The 12891-nt window shown below is 39.1% G+C and overlaps 1 protein-coding gene across 3 annotated transcripts in view; it reads right to left on the bottom strand.

Annotated features, from left to right (window-relative positions):
- Positions 1-12891, bottom strand: part of LOC126425277 (microtubule-associated protein futsch) — a 233482-nt gene that overhangs the window by 102203 nt on the left and 118388 nt on the right. The gene's annotated exons all lie outside the window — the stretch shown is intronic.

The raw sequence follows: 12891 nt of genomic DNA, 5'->3' as shown, positions 1-12891 counted from the left end.
TAATACACTCACTAAAAAGTTTAGAAGTTATAAAAGAAGGTTGTGTATCAGTATAATCTACACCTAATCAGGACAGCTTGATTTAAATATTTTTAAAAAGTTCTCTATCTATTATGGTGTTTTGGCTGTTATTTGCCTGTTGTGTACTTACAAAAAGATAGATTGAAACAAAAACATTCAAAGCTGAATTATAAAACCATGATTTAAATGAGTATAGTTCCATACTTGTCAAATTACCTATTCAGATGGAGCCAATTAGCCTCTGGATCTGTATGGTGGGGTATGCTGTAGGTAACATACAATGTGATATGAAACGGAATAATATTGCTTTATTGCTCAAATGTTACACATCAGCAAAGTGCATCTGCATGGTTCAGGGCCATAGAGCATACTAACTATGTCCAGTCAACACCAAAGATAATCTGCTGTGGAGACAAAGTGCGAAACCCTGGGGAAAGGTGATTGCTGTGGGTCAATTATGATGTGATAAGATGCACCCATATGACTGCCCGTTGTGGGCGATGTCTTGTGGGCTTTAAATTGATTGGTGTCCAAGCTAGACGTGTTGGGTGTGGGTGTGTTGTGGTCTGGCTCTTGTATCATCAAGGTGGTAATCTTGCAGGCATGTCCAACCTGCAGCCAGTGGGCTGCATGCAGCCCAAAGCAAGTATCAGTGCAGTTCAGGAAGTGAACATCTAGCACACGATCAGTAAAAAAAAAATTTCCATAAAATTCAGTTTGTTTAAGGTTATGATCAATTGAACATTTTCAATTTGAAACTCATGCCATATGATGCTCTTTTCTCATTGGTCTATCCTTTTTTTTCCCCCCACCTCAGTGGTTATTGTTAGTGTTAAGCATATTATGTATGGCCCAAAAGTACTTATCTTCTTCCAATGTGGCCCAAGGAAGCTAAAAGGCAGGCCACCCTTGGGTTCACAATGGCTGCATTGTTGATGTGTAGTATCTGGTTCAGTGCCTATTTGCCATAATTGACAATAAACGTGGGTCACCAATGTGGATCCATACAGTGAGGTATGGTGCAGATAATGTACAACATGATACCGTATGGGATAATATTACTTTTCTGCTCAAATGGTACATAATAGCAAAGCACATCTCCATGATTTGAGACCAAGATGAGTACTAACTATACACAGTCAATATCGAAGGTAGTTCATTGTGGAGCAAGATTGATTGTCAGTGGGATTATATGACGTGGTGTCACCGTGAACCCCCAAAAGATATAAGTATGCCTTCTTCAGGTTTATGATACACATAATCTTGAAATTACATTTGGATGAGAACAAAGTTGAGAAAAAGTTTCAAATAATTATGCAAAGAGGTGAAGCAAACACATAGCTTCATCAAATTACATGAAAATTAACTACAGAAAAATTACTCTACCAAGGAGGCATCAGAATAATAAAAGATATGCAACATTAACATTTAGTGGTTCGCATTCAGAAAGCATTGCTCACAACTTCGAGAAAGCTAATGTCACTATAGACTTTCAAACTACAGAGAGCCTGGGAAATACATTATGCCACAAAGTTGGGAACAGATGTGACACATACAGTGACTCAGGAGCGCACAGAATAAGCTGCAGTGATTGTGATACATTTCATATATGACAATTTGGAAGAAAATTCATGACTAGCTTTAGAAATCACTCCTCAAATGAGGATAGTAGTGCACTGACAATGCACTTAACAACTCAGAAGTGCAAGTTAGGTAAGATAACTGAAAGCATGGAATTATTGCACAGAGCTCAAAAGGAACACGGCTTAAACATGTTTGACGACATAGATATTTTCAGCCACAAAAAAAGAATGTCACATACAATTTTGAATTATTCCACCCCTTACTGGTTGTTCAACATTTTTCAAGAATGGCATGCTCTCCTGTGAAGAGGTGGGCCACAACCCGTCTCACATCTGCTAGGCTGGCAGAGCTCTCGCTGGTGTGCTCCAAACAACCTACCTTGGGGGGACAAGTTGCTGCTGCCTCCACAAGATGGAGCTGCGTTCCAAAATATTTTAATATAATAATAAAAACAATAATAAAAATAAGTTACATCATTTTTGTTTTTAGATATATTAATATAATAATAGGTTGTTTTATTCTTTATGATATTTTATATAAGTTTACAGGTTTAAATGTATTGTTTGACTGTGCTTTAGTTCACATGGCACAGTTTTATATCATATGTGCTTAACTGTAACAGCAAGTACTACTTTTATAACAGCAACATCAAGCTTATGTAAAAAAAATTTAAATAATACCAAAGTTCATGCTGCTGTTATATAGATGTTACTGTGTAGCAGATTTAATGAATACTTGTTAGCTTGGAGAACTTCACATGGACTAACTGGCACCATTTGAATAGCCAATTTGACAAATAAGGAATTATACTGCTTTAAGTCACGGTTTTATGATCTGACTTTGAATATTTATGTCTTCAAGACAATTCATCTCTTTATAATTATGTAAAAATAATATTTGAAGGAAACATTCCCAACACTAGTGCCATCTATAAGGTAAAACTTGATGCCCCCATTACGATACTTTTAGCACTGGCACAGAACCTTCTTTTATACGTTCTGAGTTTTGTGGTGAGCATACCGTTACACATTTATTATTCATATGTATGCTTTTTTACTGTAATACCCATTCTATAAGATAACAGAGCTATTTGTTGACAGTGGATGTTAAGAATACTGATAAGGAAATGAAATCAAATTGCAAGAATTTTTCTGTAAGAGTATCCTTGGTATGAACTGCATGTTTAATGATTCAACCTATTGTGCTGTAGAAAGTAAAGTGTAAAGAAAGATTTGAATTTAATGTAAGTGTACACATATTTTACAGAGCTCTGACAAAAACTGTCCTGACACACATACATGATAACTAGTTCTTCACATGAGGAAACTGAGATTGTAGCCTACACTCATAAATATCTGCTACATGATCTGTCTGTACTAATATAACTTTGTTGTAAAGATCACGGATGCCACCAATATAATATTGTGTAGGCTACACAGTCATCATCATCAGTTATCTGCTATATTAGCAGGTCCTTTGCCTCTCCATTTTCTGCGATCCATTGCTTCCTTCTTAAGGCTGCTGTATGTTGTACCGTCCATCATGTCATCCAGTATCTGGAATCTCTTCCTTCCTCGCTTCCTTTTCCCTTCTACATAACCTTCTAAAACTGTTTTTATCAGTCCGTCATTTTTTCTTAATATATGCCCAATCCAATTTCTTTTTCTTCTCTTTATTACATCTAGTAACTGCCTTTTCTCTCCCACTCTTCTCAGTACCTCTTCATTTTTTACTCTGTCCATCCAACTTATTCCTTCCATCTTCCGCCATGTCCAGATCTCAAAAGCCTCCAGCCTTTCTCTGTCTTTTTTCCTCATAGTCCATGTTTCAGCGCCATATAGAAGAACACTCCATACAAGACATTTTATGAGTCTCTTTCTGAGTTCTCTGTCCATACCGCTGCAGAAGATTCTCCTTTTCTTATAAAACGCCTCTTTTGCCATTGCTATCCTTGTTTTAATTTCTGTGGTGCACTTCCAGTCGGTGTCTATCCTGCTTCCAAGATACTTAAAATTTTGCACCTGTTCTAGTTTTTCTCCATTCAGCACAATTTTTAGTTCCTTATTTCCTCCTATTGCCAATACTTTTGTTTTATTTGTGTTAATTTTCATTCCATATTTTTTTCCGTTAGTTGCAATGGTGTCCACCAAATCCTGTAATTCTTTTTCCCCTGTGGCTACACAGTATGTAGACAAAATCCCAATAAAATTAAATAAAAAAGAGGGAATACTGCAATTTGTTTTACCAAAGGCAATGTTGTTAGCAAGCATACAAGAATCTGCAGTGGTTAAATTCAATGCTTTGGCAAAGGTTAGGGTATTGTACTCTATGATGTTAAAGGCAGCTTAAAAAACTGAGAAACTAATTGCCAGAATTATTTAATCATTTTATTGCTCCTCTTGTCTTGAATGACACAAATTATGTGAGTGTAAAATAATAATATACAAATACTAGTTGCTTAAAAAGATGCAATGATTATTTCAAAATGACCACTTTCCTACACTTGGTAAACAGACCAGGCAAAATTGCCTCGCCTACTCCTTATTCAATGAAGTAAGAGTGTCATTTCAAAAGAGAGCATTCATTACATAGATGTATGGAAGCAACCACAGTAAATTAACACATGTGTAACGATTTAGCATGCTCATAACACTACAGAAAGTAAATGAATCTGGTGCGGACTATCCAGCTAAAAGGGAGAGCATAGAGAAATGCCTAGAGATAAAAGTATTAAAAATAACAATGTAAATATTGTTTCCATGAAAGACATAATTTGTTACACTATTTTATTCACATAAAGTGAGATAATGCTCCTGTTCACTGTTGTTTGAAAAGAGCCATAAAATTTTAATTATCACCTTGAAAAAATAAAGTTATGTAGCTAATTTTTACTTTGTGTGCAGTCCTGGTACACATTGAAATCCTTGCACCACAGTATCAAAGCGTACCAGTAAAGGAGCCAAAACAAACAGGCACAGCTCTTTGATAAAGTGCAGCATTGTGCGATAATTTATTTTCTGCATTTGAGGGGACACAATCCCTGCAACAGTCCATGATGAACTGGTGCAAGTGTACAGCAACAGTCCACCATCATATGTCACAATGGTTAGATGGTGCTCTGGTAAGTCTGAAGGATGAAGAAAAAAGTGGCAGACCCTCTTCCTGTAGAAAACTAGGGATGTGAACTGATATTTATACAGGTGACCAGCACATCCTGATTCGCAAGTGCACAACAACATATGGTAAGTGACGCTAATAATTTATAGAATGAGATACCTTATGTCATAAAATAGTGTGTCGTTTGTTTGTGTTTGTTTCTCAGTTGTGAAGAAGCAGACATGAGGGCAATATAGTTCCTGATGCACGTGCTGTAAGCTAAGAATCTGGACATCGTTGTCACTCGACTGACAGCCACATACTGGGAGAAGCAGCTGCTGTCACTATGGCCACGTCTTGTGCCTCTTGTTAAAATATGAATTTACATTGTTTTTATTGAAATGAAAAATGTTCTGTTTGTAAAATGAAGTCACTCTGTGTTGACATTCAGACACAAACACACTTCATAAATGTGAATGTTTGATGTAAGTGGTTATCTGCAACAGTGTACAACCATTTTGAACTAAAACATCGAGACAGACTTGTTGGAAATGTATATACCCCAATTGTGAATTTTATTTCCAAAGTATTTATTTTGAAGGAAGTTTTAACCTACTCAACTGAAACAAGAGGATTTAATCTGAAAAACTGACTGATATTTTGCCTACAGGAAATTACCACAATGTGGTTACATGTCGTCTTTGTAAACTGGGTATACTGAGACTGAAAGTTATAGTGAAAGATTATGTCATATTAGCCTAAAATATTATCTGAGTTGAGAAAGAATGGTCTATAAATAATTTGAGATTAGATAAAAGTAGAAATGCTACTGTGATAGTTGCACTCTTCACCACAGAAATGAAAGAAATGTTAAATCAAGTTTACAATAATTTCACAAGATTCAACTTAAATATCGCTCACTAGTAATATTAGAAGAGTTTGTGCCACTGATCTGTAGACTGTAGGATTTGCAACATTAAAAACTTCTCGAGAGAGATCGTGCATATTGCATGCAGAAGTACAAAGTATAAATAATATACAAAAAGTTAACATATTACTATTACATCTTGAAGATGTAACTGATGCTGAACAGTTGCGACAGTTTACTTGAGCTGATTAGGATACAAATATTCTCGAATAATCTGATCAGTGTAATTGCATCTGGTCATTAAAAGTTATCTTATGAATCTGAGTGCGGACGCTTGTATGCTGTGTGATTGGGACACAGTCTGCAATACCACCACAATTGCAAGATGAGTGGAAGCCTTGGTGTTAGAAGACTGACATATCACAGTCAAGACAATAGTGGAAATGGCAAAAATCAATGATGGATCACTTTTCAACATCTTGCATACAAACCCCTCCTCACTCCCCGGGTTCCACAACCAGTCACACCCATTTCAAAAAGCCCACTGTACCCATGTAGCAACAGAAATTTTGCAGCTATGTCAGGCCTGTCCAATCCAGGTAATTTCTTTAGCTGCTTAATCACCGCAGTTGAGTACTGTGTATGTCACTATGACCCCAAGACAAAGGAGAAAGCACGCAGTGGAAGTGTGTGGACTCATCACCGCCAGAAGTGAGAAAGACCCAGCCATCACTGGGTTGGTAGTCGATGGTTGGAGAGACAACATCATCGTTATGGTCTATGGAAACCTGTCCACAGATGTTGGCCACTGACGGATTTGTGTATGTGACTGGAGTTAACCCTCTCAGCATCAGTTAACACCTGGAGATGGTGTACTGAGTTACTGAAACTGGTAGCCGTATAACAAATAACATCAAAAGAAAGCTGTAGGTGTCCTATTTTATTGCATCAGTGGGTGAGGTGATGCTCTGCACTTTTTGAGACTTCTACTGGGTGGTGCTAACAGTTTGTGCTCTTCAGGGACAAACCGTCACAGGTGCATACTACTGAAATCTTCTGAGGTTATAGGAGGCGTCATGGGAAGCCATCTGAGGGAGTGTTTTAGCTCCATGACAAAGTCCCAGCTCATTCAGCATGAGGCACAGTCACAAAAGCTGCTTCGTTGGGCTCTCAGATTTTGCCATATCTCCATATTCTCCTGACATGGCACCCAGTAACTTCCTCCTCTTTCCTCGGATGAGGAAACGTTTGCACAGTAGCCATTTCAACAATGATGACGAGGTGATCTTCGAGGTGAAATGTTTCCTGAATAGCCAAACTGCAGACTTTTACAACTGAGATTCCAATGAATCATCCACCATTGGGAAAAATGCTCACATTGAAAGGTGAATACCAACTTTCATGTTTGTAATGAGATTTTTTGGAACATATAATAAAAACTTTATGAGGGCATCTCATACTATCGCACTTTCCTGTATAAATGATAAATACAAAGGCATTGGACAAAAATATGGAAACACTATGAGAAACACGTGCTTGAACATACAATGATGTGACAAAAGTCACAGGGTACCTCCTAATATCGTGTTGGGCCTCCTTTTGCCCAGCACAGTGCACATTCAATGTGACATGGACTCAACAACTTGTTGGAAGTCTCCAGCAGAAATACTGAGCCATGTTGTCTCTACAGCCATCCATAATAGTTAAATTGTTGCCAGTGCAGGATTTTTTTGCACAAATTGACCTCTCTTTTATGTCACACAAACGTTCAACGGGATTCGTGTCGGGCAACCTGGGTAGACAAATCTTTTGCTCAAACCGTCCAGAATGTTTTTCAAAAGAACAACAACAACAACATGGCCCACTGACATGGTGCATCATTGTTTGGGAAAGTGAAGTCCACGAGTAGCTGAACCTGACCCCTTCCAATCAACAATCAGTTCAGTTGGACCAGAGGACCCAGTCAATTCTACATAAACACAGCCCACTTCGTTATGGAGCTACCACCAGCTTGCACAGTGCCTTGTTGACAACTCAAATGCGCAACTCCTCAGAGTCTGCGCCACGCTCAAACCCTACCGTCAGCTCTTACCAACTGAAATTGGGACTTATCTGACCGGGCCACAGTTTTCGAGTCATCTAATGTCCACGAAATACAGTCACGAGTCCAGGAGAGGTGCTGCAGAAGATGTCAATCTGTTAGCGAAGGGGCTCACGTCAGTCTTCTGCTGCTGTTGCACAGTAACGCCAAACTTCACCACACTGTCCTAACGGATACATTCATTGTATGTCCCACATTCATTTCTGCAGTTATTTAACACACAGTTGTTCGTCTGTTACTGCTGACTACTCTACGCAAATGCCACTGCTCTCCATCATTAAGTGAAGGCCGTCGGACACTTTCTTGTGTACAGTGAGAGGTAATGTCTGTAATTTGGTATCTCAGCACACTCTCGACACTGTGGATCACAAAATATCGAGATTGTTAACGATTTCTGAAATGGAATGTCCCATGTGTCTAGCTCCAAGTACTATTCCACTTTCAGAGTCTGCCAACCCCTGTTGTGTGGCCATAAACATGTCAGAAATCTTTTCAGATGAGTACCAATGACAGTTCCACCAATGTAATGTCCTCTTATACCTCGTGTACGCGATACTACTGCTGACTGTGTACGTGTGTATTGCTATCAAGTGACTTTTGTCTTATCAGTGTAAATGCATATGATAGCCAAGCTGGCAGGCGACACTGTCGTATTTGACCATGAATGGCACCTGTTCAGAGTCCTCGACACGTTACAAGTGTCAGTCATGCTCAGAACATATTCTGTATCACTGTAAGTGCATAAGTAAAAGCTAAGTGAATTGGCATCCAGACAAACTGTCAGTGCTTCTACGCTGGGTGTTTCCAAAATTGAGGTAGCCAATATTTGGTGCTTTAAGAGGGAAGAAGAATGGGTAGCTTTGAGGGATGAAGTAGTAAAGGCAGCAGAGGATCAAGTAGGTAAAAAGACGAGGGCTAGCAGAAATCATAGGGTAACAGAAGAAATATTGAATTTAATTGATGAAAGGAGAAAATACAAAAATGCAGTAAATGAAGCAGGCAAAAAGGAATACAAGCTGAGGCGTAGTGCCGTATAACGATCCTGCCTTGGAGGTGGTTAAGTGGGAGATGTGTCTCAGAGCTGGATAGTGGCAGATGGTGATGCGAGACTGGACGCACACGTAGTTTATGTATCAGCCGATAGAGGACAGTATCGGATAGGGGAGTGATTTAGTTTCGATTGTGCTCAGTAAAGTGCACTAAAGTAATAGAATGTTTTTCATAAACTGTTCTAGTATTTTCATAAAGTGTTATTGTCTTTTATGTGTATGTAAAATGTTATAAATATGTTTTCGCAGTATGAATGATGCATGAGTGTGGTTTAAGGTTAATATGAAGATAACTGTTTAATGAGTTATGTAGTAGGATTTAGTGTGGGAACATTTCGAAGAAGTATGGATGTGGACAAAGGAGATTTTTGAAGAATAGTTTTGTAAAGTAAGTTTATGGTAAAGGGAAAGTTAATTCGGGTATAAATAACAATAGTAAATAACTTTATGCATAAACAAAACTTCAGTATATTAGATAATTATGTCGGTAAAAAGTGCAGTCGTGAGGTTTACTATTTTGTGATTGGTTATGGATGAAAAGTGCGGACTGATGCGGGAGAATGTTGTTTTGCTATTGGCTGTTAAGTAAACTGACCAATGGTAAAGCAATATTCTTCGCGCGCCTTTCTCTGCTGGTAGAGAAGACTTAGAGTATTCTAGAGAAGAGTCGAAACCTAGCCATGAAAGAGATTGTACGTGTGCAGTAGTAGTTCTGATGGAAACGATAAGTTGCCGGATCTAGCAGTGTTTCATACATCAGAAGTGTTGGAAAGTGACGGCATAATTATTCCGATGTGTGTGTAGAAATTTCGGAATTTTTAAGTGAATTTTGTGACGAGAAAAGACATAAATTCTGTGTGGCGTATTGAGCAGGTTGGTGGCTAAAAATTGCGACCGCATTTGGTACCGACAGACTTAATATTTGGCGAGCATTCTCAATATAAAACAAACAGAATTTTTGTAGCTATTACGTTTTCGGGAAATGCAACACCATCAACTTGCTAATGTGAGTGAAAGGGATTATGAGTGACTGTGTTAAGACTAGCACGGGCTTGGCAGTGATACTTGTTCACCTAAGTTTCAAAATATATTAACTGAGGACAAAATTTTCAACCTTTCATTTCGTGTTTCTCCCGAAATGTAGATTAGTGACTTTAATTGCAGCCTGGTTCACATCAAAGTTCAGTAGGTTTCACTCGGCTTTCCTACTGATGATCTGCTGAGACAATGTTCACGGGTAGGTGCAGGTCCATCATAAAGGGACGGAGAAAGTACCGCGCCGCCGCAAAAAGTCTCACAAATGAGATCGACAGGAAGTGCAAAATGGCTAAGCAGGGATGGCTAGAGGACAAATGTAAGGATGTAGAGGCTTATCTCATTAGGGATAAGATAGATGCTGCCTACAGGAAAATTAAAGAGACCTTTGGAGAAAAGAGAACCACTTGTATGAATTTCAAGAGATCAGATGGAAACCCAGTTCTAAGCAAACACGGGAAAGCAGAAAGGTGGAAGGAGTATATAGAGGATCTATACAAGGGTAATGTAATTGAGGATAATATTATGGAAAGGGAAGAGTATGTAGATGAATATGATATGGGAGATATGATACTGCATGAAGAGTTTGACAGAGCACTGAAAGACCTGAGTCGAAACAAGGCCCCGGGAGTAGACAACATTCCATTAGAACTACTGACAGCCTTGGGAGAGCCGTTCCTGACAAAACTCTACCATCTGGTGAGCAAGATGTATGAGACAGGCGAAATACCCTCAGACTTCAAGAAGAATATAATAATTCCAATCCCAAAGAAAACAGGTGTTGACAGATGTGAAAATTACTGAACTATCGGTTTAATAAGTCACAGCAGCAAAATACTAACGCAAATTCTTTACAGACGAATGGAAAAACTGGTAGAAGCGGACCTCGGGGAAGATCAGTTTGGATTCCGTAGAAATGTTGGAACACGGGAGGCAATATTGACCTTACGACTTATCATAGAAAATAGATTAAGGAAAGGCAAACCTATGTTTCTAGCATTTGTAGACTTAGAGAAAGCTTTTGACAATGTTGACTGGAATATTCTCTTTCAAATTCTGAAGGTGGCCGGGGTAAAATACAGGGAGCGAAAGGCTATTTACAATTTGTACAGAAACCAGATGGCAGTTATAAGAGTCGAGGGACATGAAAGGGAAGCAGTGGTTGGGAAGGGAGTGAGACAGGGTTGTAGCCTCTCCCCGATGTTATTCAATCTGTATATTGAGCAAGCAGTAAAGGAAACAAAAGAAAAAATTAGAGTAGGTATTAAAATCCATGGAGAAGAAATAAAAACTTTGAGGTTCACCAATGACATTGTAATTCTGTCAGAGACAGCAAAGGACTTGGAAGAGCAGTTGAATGGAATGGAGGAATGGACAGTGTCTTAAAAGGAGGATATAAGATGAACATCAACAAAAGCAAAACGAGGAAAATGGAATGTAGTCAAATTAAGTCGGGTGATGCTCAGGGAATTGAATTAGGAAATGAGACACTTAAAGTAGTAAAGGATTTTTGCTATTTGGGGAGTAAAATAACTGATGATGGTCAAAGTAGAGAGGATTTAAAATGTAGACTGGCAATGGGAAGGAAAGTGTTTCTGAAGAAGAGCAATTTGTTAACATCGAGTATAGATTTAAGTATCAGGAAGTCTTTTCTCAAAGTATTTGTATGGAGCGTAGCAATGTATGGAAGTGAAACATGGACGATAAATAGTTTGGACAAGAAGAGAATAGAAGCTTTCGAAATGTGGTGCTACAGAAGAATGCGGAGATTAGATGGGTAGATCACATAACTAATGAGGAGGTATTGAATAGAATAGGGGAGAAGAGGAGTTTGTGGCACAACTTGACAAGAAGAAGGGACCGGTTGGTAGGACATGATTTGACGCATCAAGGGACCACCAATTTAGTATTGGAGGGCAGCGTGGAGGGTAAAAATCGTAGAGGGAGACTGAGAGATGAATACACTAAGCAGATTCAGAAAGTTGTAGGTTGCAGTAGGTACTGGGAGATGAAGAAGCTTGCACAGGATAGAGTAGCACGGAGAGCTGCTTCAAACCAGTCTCAGGACTGAAGACCACAACAACAACAAGAGGCACCGTATCGAAGATTTATACCGCATACACAGAAAGCCAAAAAACACCGTCTGCTAAGTCATGGCATGGACGAAAGTGTGTGTCAAGTGAGTGTGACAGACAACCACTGAAGAGGATTGTGACTAAAAATAAGAGGACAACGGCTGCAAATGTTGCTGCTGAAGTGAATGTCACACTTACGAACTCGGTCAGCATCAAAACAACAGGAAGGGAGCTCTATGTCTGTGCAAATGTCACGCAAGTGTCTGTAACAGGAAAATGTAGTGCCAAAGCCACGAAACCTGGACTACGGAGCAATAGAAGGATGTTACTTGGTCAGGTGAGTCTCATTTCATAGTGTTTCCAACTTTTCTGTGAGTTTCTGTAAGAGTGAAACACGGTGGTGGTTTGGCGACAATTTGGGCAGTCATATATTATGGTATTCCACATGCCCAATGTTTACTCTTCAAGGTCACGTTACTTGTGTCCTGTCAAGGATTATGTGACCATTTTGGCCGATCAGGTCCATTGCACTGTATAATGTTTGTTCCCCAACGATGCTGACGTGTCCCGAGGCTACAGGGGCCGTGTTCACGCAGCTTGCATCATCTGGGCATGGTTTTGTGCACAGGAGGATGAACTGTCACATCTGCCCAGGCCACCACAATCACCAGACCTCAGTGTTACTGAGCCTTCGGGGTCTACTTTGAAAATAAGGGTGTGCGATTACTACCCTCCGTAGCATTGTTACCCGAATTTGGAATTATTTTGCAGGATGATAAAGACTCCCTTGAAAACCATACAGTAACTGTATTTATCCATTTCGAGATGACTGGAATCACTTTTGAATGCCAAAAGTTTGCTACACCATATTAGGCATGACAATGTGTCATGATTTTTGTCCACCCTCTGCACATTAATTCAGAGCTGTGCAGTAACTTACCACTGTCACACACACACACTACAGCCAGTCTCAAAACTGTCAGCCGTACAAGAAAAGTGACACAGCCTGTGACATAATGTCATTTTAGTATTTGTTTCCTTTTATGAATGTTACATTCGTGC

This window comes from Schistocerca serialis, chromosome 10, assembly GCF_023864345.2.
Source record: "Schistocerca serialis cubense isolate TAMUIC-IGC-003099 chromosome 10, iqSchSeri2.2, whole genome shotgun sequence".
Classification (NCBI taxonomy): Eukaryota; Metazoa; Arthropoda; class Insecta; order Orthoptera; family Acrididae; genus Schistocerca; species Schistocerca serialis.
The sequence above is the reverse complement of the archived record's forward strand: the minus strand, read 5'-3'. Positions and strand labels throughout refer to the sequence as shown.